At 35.4% G+C, this 14105-nt stretch overlaps 1 protein-coding gene across 7 annotated transcripts in view; it reads left to right on the top strand.

The window, feature by feature from the left end:
* LOC101743647 (kinesin-like protein KIF13B) overlaps positions 1-14105 on the top strand; it is a 144974-nt gene that overhangs the window by 20406 nt on the left and 110463 nt on the right. The gene's annotated exons all lie outside the window — the stretch shown is intronic.

Genomic DNA, 14105 nt, shown 5'->3' with positions numbered 1-14105 from the left:
AATATTATCCCTTCGAAGTAATTTGACGCTGCAGTGCAATGCTTAAATGTGCGATTAATGTAACACTTTTCTAATAAATTTGTATTACATTTGTAGAACTCCACTTCCAACAGTCAGGAAATAATACACAGAGTGCAGTAGTTTACTTAATTCTGTATTGCATTATTTGTAACTTCACTTTTACAATCTTCAGACATCTGCTCACTACCGAATACACTGATTTCTGTCCCGTTTTTTCAGACTACCGCCTTTTTTATTGTCACGTCCCCACTACTGTAATTGCTCCCACCAACGGTGTTGCTATTTGACAATCCGAAAATTGTCTTAGCTTTAACAAATTTAATTATTTTACAACAAACCTTAAACATTTTGTATAATTGATGTGGACAAAATTTTTACCTATCTACGAGTTACTGTACTAATTTTGTTCTCGCTTTTTAATCACAAAAAATGTTGCGAGACAAAGAAGTAAACACTAGAAATGCTAACGCACTAGTTATATTGTAACTAAGATAAAAATTGTTTATTAGTTCCATACAGAAACGCACAGTTATAAAATCACAAGACAAATAGCATTTGGAATATAAACGATGCTAGATGGAGCTCAGACTATGACGTGCTGCATCATATCAGATTTCTATCTTGTTGTGAGTAGCGTTGGCAAAAACGACGACGGCTACCTTCATTGTTTGAGCAGGAAAATTAACCACAACAAAATTTAATCAAATTGTTTGAAAAATTTTGCAGAAGCCATGTTATGTTTGTTGTGTAAGTATTAATAACCGCCTTGTATATTCATATAAATAACCTCGTTATCTTTATTTATTTTGCAATCCGTTCTTTCTTATCGCGCCTGCTGTGATGATGCGCGTGTGATAAAACTTAACAAGTAACATTTTGTCTCTTATGACAGATTTCATTTACCCACTATTGTACGTTTTTTAAAGTTTACACTTATATTAGGTTTTGTATTCATGTAGAACTCTAGTATATGTAAGCTTATAAAAAAAAATCCACCTACTTCTAGTTTTTGAATTATCAAGAAACTCGACAAGCTTATGTTCTTCTGATGCCAAAAAAAAGTAAGTATGTACTTAGTACAAACGAATAAGCAGATTCAAAAAGTAAATAATGGGTAAACGAAACCTTTCAAGTCTTTACGTGTTTGTATATATGTAGTATATATGTATGTATGTATGCATGCAGTATGTATAACAATATCTATACGTAGCATAGTGATTGTATTTGGGCTTATGAAATTTGTGTATACTATTTTATAAAACTAATAGTACTTTTTAGTACACACTTTTTAGTATCAAGCAAAAAATATTATGTAATGATGGAAAATGAAAAAAAAACAATGTACAATACATATCATGTATGTTTGCTGTATATGTTTGTTTGACTTTGTTCCAATCGTCATTAAACGGAAGATTTAATCGAAATATGTCCAACCGTGAAACGGTCTTTAGAAAGATACACATATAAATACATAAACTTTTTATATAAGTATATAGAATCCATCGGTTCCATCATTAAGAAATCTTTGATCCTTTGAACCTTTTTGGCTAATCTTCATTAGCAATCTTTTAAATTTGTTATTGTATAACAGAACAGATGACATTTGAATTATTTTTAATTGAAAACTATTTTGCCATCGAGTAATATAAAAGTAAGTTTATACAATAAAAAATACCTGATAATGTTTACTGTACATTTGGTTTGTTGAGGTTTTGAAAAGATAAAAAAAGATTTAAAAAACAATCTCACAAACGAAACGAAAAATCAAAAATCCTTCAGAATTTTTTCTTGCGACATGTCAGCGAATGATAAGGCTATTGAATTTATTCATGAAAAAGATAGCTTAGTGAAATTTCTGTTCGTTTTCTGAATACAAAATCTGATGATTGATGCCTTTTGGTCAGAATTTTGTTGACGAATAATAATATATTTTGAAAAGTAAATTTACTCAACGGAAAATTACGAAAGTCAAAACGTGTAGGTTCGAAAACGAATAAGTCACATCAAGACACACAATTTTTTTGTTTTTATTTGAAGTCGTTTTTTGTTAAAGCATTTCTATTTACAATTATTATTGATTTTATGTAATAGTTGGCATGCTTTTTTTTATTGCTTATATGTGTGGAGCCCATAGACATCTACAACGTAAATGCGCCACTCACCTTGAGATATTCTCAAGTATAGTTACAACGACTGCCCCACCCTTCAAAGCGAAACGCATTACTGCTTCACGGCAGAAATAGGCAGGGTGGTGGTACCCACCCGCGCGGACTCACAAAGAGGTCCTACCACCAGTAAAATGCACTGTAAAATATTAATATTGAACTATAACGACACTTATTGTACGAATGTACGTTCAAAAAACTCATAACCATCGACCGTTTTATGTCATAAGTCAAATCTTCAAAGGAAACCTCAATTGTCAATAATCCCATGGATTAGAGGGAAAGTGTGATATAAATTCAAATGAACGCTTGCCCATTTTCTTTCGGGGTTTCAGAGCTCGCGTGGCGTAGATTTCATACTCTTGTTTATTACAAGTATTTGTATACACGCAGCACTAGTACGAGTAATGTGGTTTTTAATTGTAACTATACTTGAGACCTTAGAACTTATATCTCAAGGTGGGTGGCGCATTTACGTCGTAGATGTCTATGGGCTCTAGTAACCACTTCACACCAAGTGGGCTATGAGCTCGTCCACTCATCTAAGCAATAAAAAAAATTATCAATATAAAAGGTAAGACTGGTAGTAGAACCTTTGACGTGCTCAAAATACACTATTGGGTACTAATGTTCTGTCTGTTTCATGACATTTTTTACTGATGGTAGGACCTCTTGTGAGCCCGCGCGGGTGGATACCACCGCCCTGCCTATTTCTGCCGTGAAGCAGTAATGCGTTTCGGTTTGAAGGGTGGGACAGCCGTTGTAACTATACTGAGATCTTAGAACTTATATCTCAAGATAGGCGGCGCATTTACGTTGTAGATGTCTATGGGCTCCAGTAACCACTTAACACCAGGTGGGCTGTGAGCTCGTCCACTCATCTAAGTAATAAATAAAAAAAACATATGCTTACAGTATTGTATCTCTTATTATTATTATTGAATAAAATATGTTATTATTTCTTTGTCGTTGATGTGAATAATACAATTTATGTGCGGTATTTTTAATGTCAAGGTGTTTCGTAGCAGATCGGATGAGTCATTTCAATGTACGGAATTCTCAAACAAGTCTTTGTTTGACTAATTAATGTTTAGTAAGCGTCTATATTTGTCGACTTCGATTTATTGGAAATTTAATAATAAAATTGTTTCAAAAAAATGTTCTTATTAAGTTAATTAAAAAAATTGTTGAAATTTTTTTTTTACTCAAGCAAGTTTCTTATTATTAATAAATGCTTCGGCAAATGAAGAAAGTTTCGTTTCTTTTTCTTTCTTGTTACGTTCTGTTACTGGTGACTTTGATTAAGTAAGTTTATCCTGTAAATAGTTTAGTAGCAGAGTAAAATTGCAACATGAATAAATTGAACTTAATAATTTTTTTTTGTATAAATGTAGTGAATTTAAAGGACTCCATGATCATGAAATCTTCATAATAGTTAAAGTGATAGATATGATGATTACGTAATTCAAATTTGAGCATATAACGCTAAGTTTAAGAATGTGACTGAAAATTATTCTGTGCACCTTTCTGGTTCATTCACTACAATACATTATCACATTAAATGTTTATTTTCAAATACTATTGATTAGAATTTATCTAAATGTAAAGGACTAACTATAATTCAGACTCATTAAGTAAAAGTAGAGCTTTAAACGGATTTAAAGCGTTCGAAAAAATAACATAAATAGGAGAAGATGGTTCCTTCGAGAACAATCTTATATCCATTACAAGTCGAGATCTCATCGAATAATATAGATAATTGTATTTAATAAAACAGTATTAAGCAACGGCTTTATTCATAGCTTATTTAAAGCCTGTTTTTACTGGTGGTAGGACCTCTTGTGAGTCCGCGCGGGTAGGTACCACCACCCCGCCTATTTCTGCCGTGAAGCAGTAATGCGTTTCGGTTAGAAGGATGGGGCAGCCGTTGTAACTATACTGAGACCTTAGAACTTATATCTCAAGGTGTGTGGCGCATTTACGTTGTAGATGTCTATGGGTTCCAGTAACCACTTGACACCAGGTGGGCTGTGAGCTCGTCCATACATCTAGGCAATAAAAAAAAAAAAAAAAAGTTAGGAAGCATGTGTATGTTGAAAATAAATTCAATACCAGGAACCCTTCTCAGTGTTAATGACACGTGCCTTTTTACAACAAAATGTAAATATTTATCAGGGCGATCCCAACGTTATCAGAGCGGAACACTCGCGACCTTGTACATCGTGGAAATTTCATTGTTGTAGTTAATAGTGAATCTCGTGTGTTTATAACAATAATTAGCGTTGTTTGACTCATCTTTATTTCAATTTTGTTGTTACACCGTGCAGGCGATGCAGGAAAACATTTAACTTCGCAGTAAACTAAAGGATTGTGCAAATTTTAAATCACCCAGATTTTTTTAAAATACATTTTTAAAATAAATCTCGTGAAAACAATATCAAAATTAGCAGTAAAATGACGTAGCAGTTTTCAAGTTCAGAATGTGTATAAGGAAGAGCGGTGATCGTTGTCTCTGCAACATTGATAGTTACGTCACGAATTTGCATATTTTGCTATTTATTTATGTTTGGCAATAACAATCGTGGCGGATTCTTATTTTCGGTTTTCTCGGAATAGGAATTAAGACTGATTTTCAAAAACTACTCCACGATGCTTTAAGCACTTAATAACATTTTTATTTGTGAAAAAATAAATGCTTTAAGTAAAGAAAAACAAAAAAAGAAGTCTTAAATATCACAATTCAAACATTGCGCCAAAATGCCACTATAATAAATACTATGTGACATCATGCTCTCGTAAACACTTAACAGTCTGCATGTACGTGATACATTATTATAACTAGTCAGGTCATAAGTATTGTCACACAGTAAAAACTTTTCTTTTAGAATGCTGGCCACAAAAAAGTTTATTGAATTCGAATTTCGAATTGTTCATGAAAATAAAAATGTATACTTTTAGAATTTTACTCATTTTTAAATATGGAGTGGACGCTTAAAGAAGACCGTGTTGCAGTTATTGCGTTGCATCGTTGCGGTTACGCGCCAATTCAAATTTTTAACATACTGAAAAATTTGAATATAACCAAAAGATTCGTTTATCGTACCATCAAACGATACAATGAAGACTCTAGTGTAGATGACAGGTCAAAAAGTGGTCGTCCTCGGTCTGTTAAGACCTCAGCAGTGATAAAAGATGTGAAGGCGCGAATTCAAAGAAATCCCAAACGTAAGCAGAAACTGTTGGCCCTTCAGATGGGGTTAAGCAGAACCACGGTGAAAAGGGTGTTAAATGAAGACTTAGGGCTTCGGGCATATCGAAGAAAAACAGGACATCGTTTGAATGCTCGTCTAATCGACCTGAGACTGAAGAGATGCCGCGCTTTGTTGAAGCGGTACGCGGGAAAAAAATATCGGGAAATTCTTTTTTCGGATGAAAAAATTTTTACCGTAGAAGAGAGCTACAACAAACAAAATGATAAGGTGTACGCACACAGTAGTGAAGAAGCGAGCAACTGTATTCCGCGTGTCCAACGAGGTCATTTTCCATCCTCGCTCATGGTATGGTTGGGAGTTTCTTATTGGGGCTTAACAGAGGTACATTTTTGTGAGAAATGTGTAAAAACGAATGCAGTTGTGTATCAAAATACAGTCCTGACGAACCTTGTGGAACCTGTTTCTCATACCATGTTCAATAACAGGCATTGGGTATTCCAACAAGATTCGGCGCCAGCTCATAGAGCGAAGAGCACACAAGACTGGCTGGCGGCGCGTGAAATCGACTTCATCCGGCACGAAGACTGGCCCTCCTCCAGTCCAGATTTGAATCCGTTAGATTACAAGATATGGCAACACTTGGAGGAAAAGGCGTGCTCAAAGCCTCATCCCAATTTGGAGTCACTCAAGATATCCTTGATTAAGGCAGCCGCCGATATTGACATGGACCTCGTTCGTGCTGCGATAGACGACTGGCCGCGCAGATTGAAGGCCTGTATTCAAAATCACCGAGGTCATTTTGAATAAACTTTAGTGTCATAAGAATCTATGTTGTGTTAAGTTCATAATGAATAAACTTGTTTCAATTATTTTACATTAAACATGTGACAGAATTTATGACCTGACTAGGTATATATCGATAAGCATGAATTCGTCTGCATATCGATGGTGTACGGTTTTTCAGTGTAATAATAATAATGCATAAATAAAAATTCCTAATACGTGTATTATTAACGTCACAATGAAGAAAACCATTAGAGATACGTGGTTAATCCATCCGGGGGTAGATTCTGCGAAGTACTGCTCTTGCTAGGACTAGTATTGTTGCGTATTGCACTTCTAGGCAGACAAGCGTACAGATCAACCGATGGTCAGCGGTTACCGTCGCCCATGGATTTCAGCAATGCCAAGAGCAGAGCTAAACCGCTGCCTACCGTGAATGTTAGCAAATTCTCTCAAGTTGAGCCCGTGACCTCACCTACCCGTCCGCGCGTAGCTGGATAGGCTATAGGCCTATAGGTAAGGAAGGTAATCATGAATAATTTTTGCAAGGTGAGATGGGCTTTCGTTTTCAATTCAAATGCTTATTTTATTTACTATCCCTACAAGGTTTGACGTGCCCATTGCATTTTATTGAAATGTAAAATCGATTTTTTTCCAGTTTTTTTTAACAGATATAGTGGACCTTCACCTAAAGCTTGCATTAGAATTCGAAAAAAGTAATTGTAAACTAGTAACCGACTCGTAAATGTCTATGTCGCAATCATTTAAAATTGTAACCTTCGTGAACGCGATTCGAGTTAAGTGGGCACAGTCTGCTTGTTATCGGGTGTTATCGATGTGTAAATAACTGATGTAGTGTATACTTGATTTACAGCTGATAATGTTTATGTCGATTTTGCAATCATACGTTTTTCTGATCTGTTATGTAAAATACGGTAGAAAGACATTCGAAATATCGTAAAACGAAAGTATTTTCCGTGTGACAAACCAACGTTTTGACGTGTCTAATTTTTTTTAATTGTTTTCCCAATTTAATGGCAAAGAGCTAGCTAGTGTTGAGATTAATCATAATAATTTTAGAACATGCATATGTATGTATTTGCGTTCTAGGTGCAACTGTAATAATGTTTTACAATCTATAATAATCGAATATTTAAATAGATAGTGATAGATTTCAGGAATGTGTGACGTGAACAATGTATGTGTAATTAATACTCGTAATTTATTTGTTTTAGTAGCTAGGATTAGAGTGCTATATAGACCATTTCCTTCTTCTCGCCCTTAACCCACATCATGTGGAGTCGGCGCAGCATGTAATGTTTTTCAATTATCATATAATGCTGCATAGGGATTTGGCATGAGTTTTACGACTGGTCGTCTGCTTGAAGTCAACCCCTCCTTGGGTTATATCTCCAGTATTCTCCAGTAGTAAGTATATCTATTGCAATGTGCAAAAGAGTTATTAGAGGGATATAGGGATAGGGTAGGTACCATCGGCCTGCCTATTTCTGCCGTGAAGCAGTATTGCGTTTCGGTTTGAAAGGTGGGTCAGCTGTTGTACTATAAAAACAGACCTTAGAACTCATGTCTTGAAGTGGGTGGCGGAATTTAAATTCAACGTTGACATATGTTCTACGTAGTTATAAGCAAGGCAAGTTAACAGAAAGCGTGTAAAATTATTCAGCTTGTTTGCCAATTCACTTCATTTTTGCGAATGTGCTAAACGAACGGCCTTGTTTGACATTACCTCAAGTTACGTAAACTCCGTTGTCGTGGTACTTGAAACATTATATTAGGTCCTTACATATGTTATAGTTACATATACATACATAGTTACATATACATAAAAAGTAACCTTAGAACTTATTTCTCAAGGTGGGTGGCGTATTTACGTCGTAGATGTCTATGGGCTCCAGTAACCACTTAAACACCATGTGGGCTGTGAGCTCGTCCACCCATCTACCTAAGCAATAAAAAAAATATGAAATTGGCGTTTTGTACGGGAGGAATAGTTTTTTTTGTAAAATATTTTTACTTAAAGTATGCACCGTTGTTATCTATGCACTTTTGCCATCTCATAGGTAGTTCATTGATCCCTTTACTAAAAAAACCATGGGGGCGAGAATCAATAAAGTCTTTGAAGGTGGTTTTGTCTGCCGCATCAGAGATGTTTTTTTTTTTCCTTGTAAGAAGTTGTCCAAATTCCGAAAAAAATGGTAATCTGTTGGAGCAAGGTTCGGGGAGTGCGGGTGGATGTCGCAGATGTTCCAATTGCTTGTAGCTCATCTAACTTAGCAGTTGTTTGTTGTGCAGTGTATGGTCTTGCGTTGTCGTGAAGCAGCAGTGGCCTAGAGCGATTGCCCAATCTTGGTTGCTTAGCAGCTAGTTCTTCCTTCATGGTTTGCAGTTGCTGACAATAGATATCTGCCGTAATCGTTTGGCCAGATTTTAGAAAGCTGTAGTGTACGACACCGGCGCTCACAATTAACTTTTTCTGAGTCAATTTTCGCTTAGGGCAGGCTTTCGCTGGGTCTCCAGTAGTCTAGTCGACAAGTTAAAAATGGTGTTAATTCGACATACTACTGCTAAAATTATGTGGTTTAGCTCATTCGATTCGGAATAATGTCTAGACCATTGTGCTAAAAAATTGAATTAGCACATAAAAAATTCCAAAAGTTATTAACAATTAAACACCTTCAAAAAATAGCGTTTCGTTTATTGCTGTTATTGTCCGTAAACTATAAATATTTTCGAAATTTGAAAAAAAGATCCTTAAAGAGGAGGAAATTTAGTAAAAAAAAGTTCCAACTCCCGGAACTGTAGCTCCATTATTTATAATTTTAATTTAACGCTGAAAATAGCCCGCCGCGCGCCATTGTTAGGTTGCGCGCCCGGCCTCGAAAGCGAGTACGTCACTTAAAAAATTTTTTTTCAAGTACTTAAAGTTAATTGAAAAATCTAAAAAAATTACTGCATAATCTAAACACTTTAAAAATTTTATTCCCGTTGGAATTTTTTATAAAAATATATTTTTCAATATTCTAGACGATTGTTAATTAAGAATTTTTTTTCCAATTTTTTTCTTTACAAGAAAATTTTTTTCTTTACAACATAATTGCGCTTTTTCTTTTTTTGTTAACTTAAAAAAATTATTATTAACAAAATATTAACAATTTCATAACTTAGACGACACAATCTTGTTTAATATATTTATAAGAAGAGGTCCACGAAGCGAAATAATTTTAAGGTAATTATTTAAACATTTTTTTTAGTTTAGAAGGATGATGGAAATTGGAAAAAAAATTCTTAATTAACAATCGTCTAGAATATTGAAAAAAATGTTTTTATAAAAAATTCCAACGGGAATAAATTTTTTAAAGTGTTTAGATTATGCAATAATTTTTTTAGATTTTTCAATTAACTCTAAGTACTTGAAAAAAAATTTTTTAAGTGACGTACTCGCTTTCGAGGCCGTGCGCGCAACCTAACAATGGCGCGCGGCGGGCTATTTTCAGCGTTAAATTAAAATTATAAATAATGGAGCTACAGTTCCGGGAGTTGGAACTTTTTTTTACTAAATTTCCTCCTCTTTAAGGATCTTTTTTTCAAATTTCGAAAATATTTATAGTTTACGGACAATAAGCAATAAACGAAACGCTATTTTTTGAAGGTGTTTAATTGTTAATAACTTTTGGAATTTTTTATGTGCTAATTCAATTTTTTAGCACAATGGTCTAGACATTATTCCGAATCGAATGAGCTAAACCACATAATTTTAGCAGTAGTATGTCGAATTAACACCATTTTTAACTTGTCGACTAGACTACAGGGTTCAAACCGAAACGCATTACTGCTTCACGGTAGAAATAGGCAGGGTTGTGGTATCTACCCGTGTGGACTCACAAGAGATCCTACCACCAGTAATTACGCAAATGATAATTTTGCGGGTTTGATTTATTACACGATGTTAATCCTTCACCGTGGAAGTCAACCGTGAACATTTGTCAAGTACGTATTTCATTAGAAAAATTAGTACCAGCCTGCGGGATTCGAACACCGTTGCATCGCTAGATACGAATGCACTCGACGTCTTATCCTTTAGGCCACGACTATTTCAAAACCACATCACCATTTATTGGTAAATCCTAATTAGAGCTCATATACATAATAATATTACGCGCTGGGGTTCTGGATAAATAAATGTTCCACCAAAGTACAACTTAAAACTGTATTCAACACTCAGAACACTTAAAACACTCACAAACACTTAAAAATTCTCAGTTCGCTTCCTCCGCTTCGCTTCAGGTGATCCGTTCGCTGATTCGCTTCGAGTAGTTCCGATTACTAACTGACTGCGTGCCAGCTCGGCAGCGCTTTTATAGCCCACCCTAGATACCACATCCCTAGAATTATCGAGAATATTCCACACAAGCCGAGTATTGTGTTTCCGCTATCTGACAATAGATGGCGTTGTACTTCCCGAGCGTTCTAGCTCCTTCGATACTCGTTCGACTATTCAGCGATAGATGGCGCTACTCTTACCGGCGTAACAATAAAATGAATTCTGCTGCACACCTCTTCAGTCATGGGGTTGAAGTCTCAATTGTGTTGTTATAACGACGGTCCTACCACTGCAATCCTTCAATGAAACGAAACAACCGGTTCTCGTTCATACGAATCGAAGGAGCATTGTAAATAAACAAATCGCAGAGTAATGCATAACGAATTTCAAATCGAACAGAGCGTAAGGTTAAGTCGGCACACAAGCGCAAAGCCCATTAAAGCTCTCGCGCCAGGGAATTACGTCTTTCGCATGATGAAATTTTTGATAGGCTACTCTTTTCATATACCAGAGGCCAAATGTAGGAAAACATTGCGGGGTAGAAAAAAAAGAAAAACTTTTGAAGTGAATATATGGTTTTAATATTGATTAGGACGATTTCGAAATGTTTTTTTGTTTGTTATTGAAACTTATGAGAATTAAGAGCAATTTGTCAGGATATCATTTAGTCGGAACCAATTCAATGATTTGCATCACATTACGTTGCTGATGCTTTTATTTTATACCAGAAGTATGTCTTTCGAGAATAAATAGGAATACGTTGGAATATCCATGGAATACAATGAAAAAGGCAATTCTGATGAACTTGGTACACATAACTAGGTCAAACAGAATAATTAAAACTAATCTAACAGTTTAATCTCGCGTTTTTTTTTGTTCATTGGCTGCGTTGGAAATTACACACTAATCTGATATATATTAAGACAGTATAACGAAGAAGGTAGGTCTTTCATTACATTTTTTGTCTGAAAAAAATACCAACAACATTATTTTGTACCATTGTTCACTTGCGGACTAAATAATAATAATAATAATGGTTGGTTTGAAGTAAGTATCAGTTGAATGGAATATTTGAAATGTATTCAACTGATAATTATTTTTAATAAATGTATCTTTTTTTTATTTGATTGTTTTGTTAATTTTAAGTATGTTTCAATGATACTATGTTGTTGTCTGAAATAAAATAAAATCATTCATCGTTACTGTACTCGCGTAAAAAGTTTGATGCGTTTCCTTCAAAATGTTTTGCTATAAACAACAATCAAGTCATAGCGTTAGTTTTTCGCAACTTGTTCTTTTTCGACACAGCGATACAAGTCCTTCGGCACATTAAAAGTTACCAAGGTTTTCGCTTAATACGAAAAACGGACGAGGAAAAAGTTTCACCTTGACGAGGTCATTTTAAGTCAGTGCCAATGAAAACATGTATCACGAACGCCATTCAGTCTGCTCATATGGAAACTTGAAGTGTAGGATGGGAGTTAATTAAACGAAGAACATATTGGGCGATGCGCAAAAACCATTTACTGGGTCATATTAATACTAGGAATATTTGATTGCGATCTTTTTTTTTTTATTGCCCTTGTAGGCAGACGAGCATACGGCTCACCTGATGGTGAGTGGTTACCGTCGCCCATGGACTTAAGCAATGCCAGGGGCAGAGCCAAGCCGCTGCCTACCGCTTAATACTCTCCACAAGCCTCGTTTGAAGAAGGACATGACGTCATAGCGCTCGGGAAACAACATCGAATGCGCCTAGTTTTTCCACTGTTGTATTAATGGAAATTGTAGTGGTCAATAATCAGGTCATTTCAGTTCGTGTACAAATTACACTACACTACATACGCGAGTTTTTTGTTACCATGTTTTACATTAAATGCATTATAAATATGCGTTTTATTTACATGTCATAGATTCTCAATTTGTTTATTTTGAAACTAGTGAATCGGGAAATGTATCTCACGTGAAAAGGAAACCAAAATTTTGTAATAACACCTCTCTAAATGATGTTTCCAGCAAGTTTTTATATTCCAACACCTAAACAAACATCGTCAATTTTAATTCATGAATTATTAAACACATTAAAAATAGTGAAAGTGAAGCTTATTACGTAAATCAAGCCACGTGACGTCTTAGCATCTGTCAAGCTATTGACCCGTTTACCTAGTTACCAGAAATGATGAAGTCTGGTTTCCCTTTCGATTTGTATCATCATCATTATTATTATTAAAAGTATATGACACTGAAGAGTAATCAAGTTTTCATTTTTATTGTACGTTATTATGTTCTACAACAGAGGATAGATCCGGCGACCTTTGCATATAAAAAAAAAAAATCCCCCTACCTGTACGCTGGTACCCTAAGGGGCTATTCCAGCTACGCCCGGACGGGTAGGTGAGCTCACGAGCTCAACCTAAGGGAATTTGCTAACACTAGCCCTAGCAAGAGCAGTGCTTCGCGGAATAGATTAGATAGAATAGGTAGACCACCGGATCGGAATCGCGACCCTCTGAGAAGATCCCTCTGTAAGGGAAAAAGATTAACAGAAAATTGATATGATGTGTGCTATTTACAGTGGAATGCTTTAAATCATCCAGATTTCGACAAACAACAATGACAATTAATTATCTGCATCGTATAATCGTACTAATAATAAAGGTTATAAAAATGTTCACTCACACTTTGAAATAATACAAAAATAATAATTTTTATTTACCGGAATTCCACAAAGTAATCATACTGGCGATGATCTGACTCAAAACCAGTCAGATTTATGTAAAAAAAACGAGTACAACGGCTTCTAAGAATTTCTGTGTGCGGGTCTTAAATCCTGCTACTGCAAGTTTGTACCGACTCTTAATATAGGCAAACGGTTAATCATGCAGACAGACTGTCTCGGAGCACGTGGGTGGCGCTGCGCAATCGATAGGCGGGAGGGATGTGGCATTACCCCTCCGACACGTGACGAGCTCTTCAGATACAGCCGATGTTTATAAACATGCCGAACGTCATCTGTTTCAAGAGCACAGTACACAAATATACACAAATCGATACACGCTCTGATTGGATTTTGGATGTAGATTATTTCGATTATTTTATGCTTCGTTGATACACTGAATCGTCGCGTAATGTTGACATAAGCAGTTTGTAATCTTATGTTTGGAGTTGTTTAATTGATATTTTGAACAAGAAGGAAAATAATTTTATATGGAAAATGACGTCCTGAAACTACGCTTGGCGTTTTAGCCTTTCATAAAACGTCAGGTGTACTTGTATTTATCTAGCGACCATTCTCGTGTTGAAGGTACATACCAATTTCTCTAAGCAAATACGTACCTAACACGTATTCATGATACACTATTAACATCGTGTAATGAAGCTCAAACCTACAAAAATCATAGATTTGTTTAATTACTGGTCTTATAAGCCCACAAGCATCTTCTACTAATTTTTACCGCGAAACAGACATGCGTTCCAGTTAAAAAGAGTCTAACAAACTAACAGAATTTATATTGTTCAACTGAGACTTCGCCACACGTCTCATAGTGGGAACCGACATTCATGCTCAGTGACGGATTTGCA

This window comes from Bombyx mori, chromosome 5 (genome assembly GCF_030269925.1).
Source record: "Bombyx mori chromosome 5, ASM3026992v2".
Taxonomy (NCBI): domain Eukaryota; kingdom Metazoa; phylum Arthropoda; class Insecta; order Lepidoptera; family Bombycidae; genus Bombyx; species Bombyx mori.
Note: the sequence above shows the minus strand (reverse complement) of the source record. Positions and strands in the feature narration are given on the sequence as shown.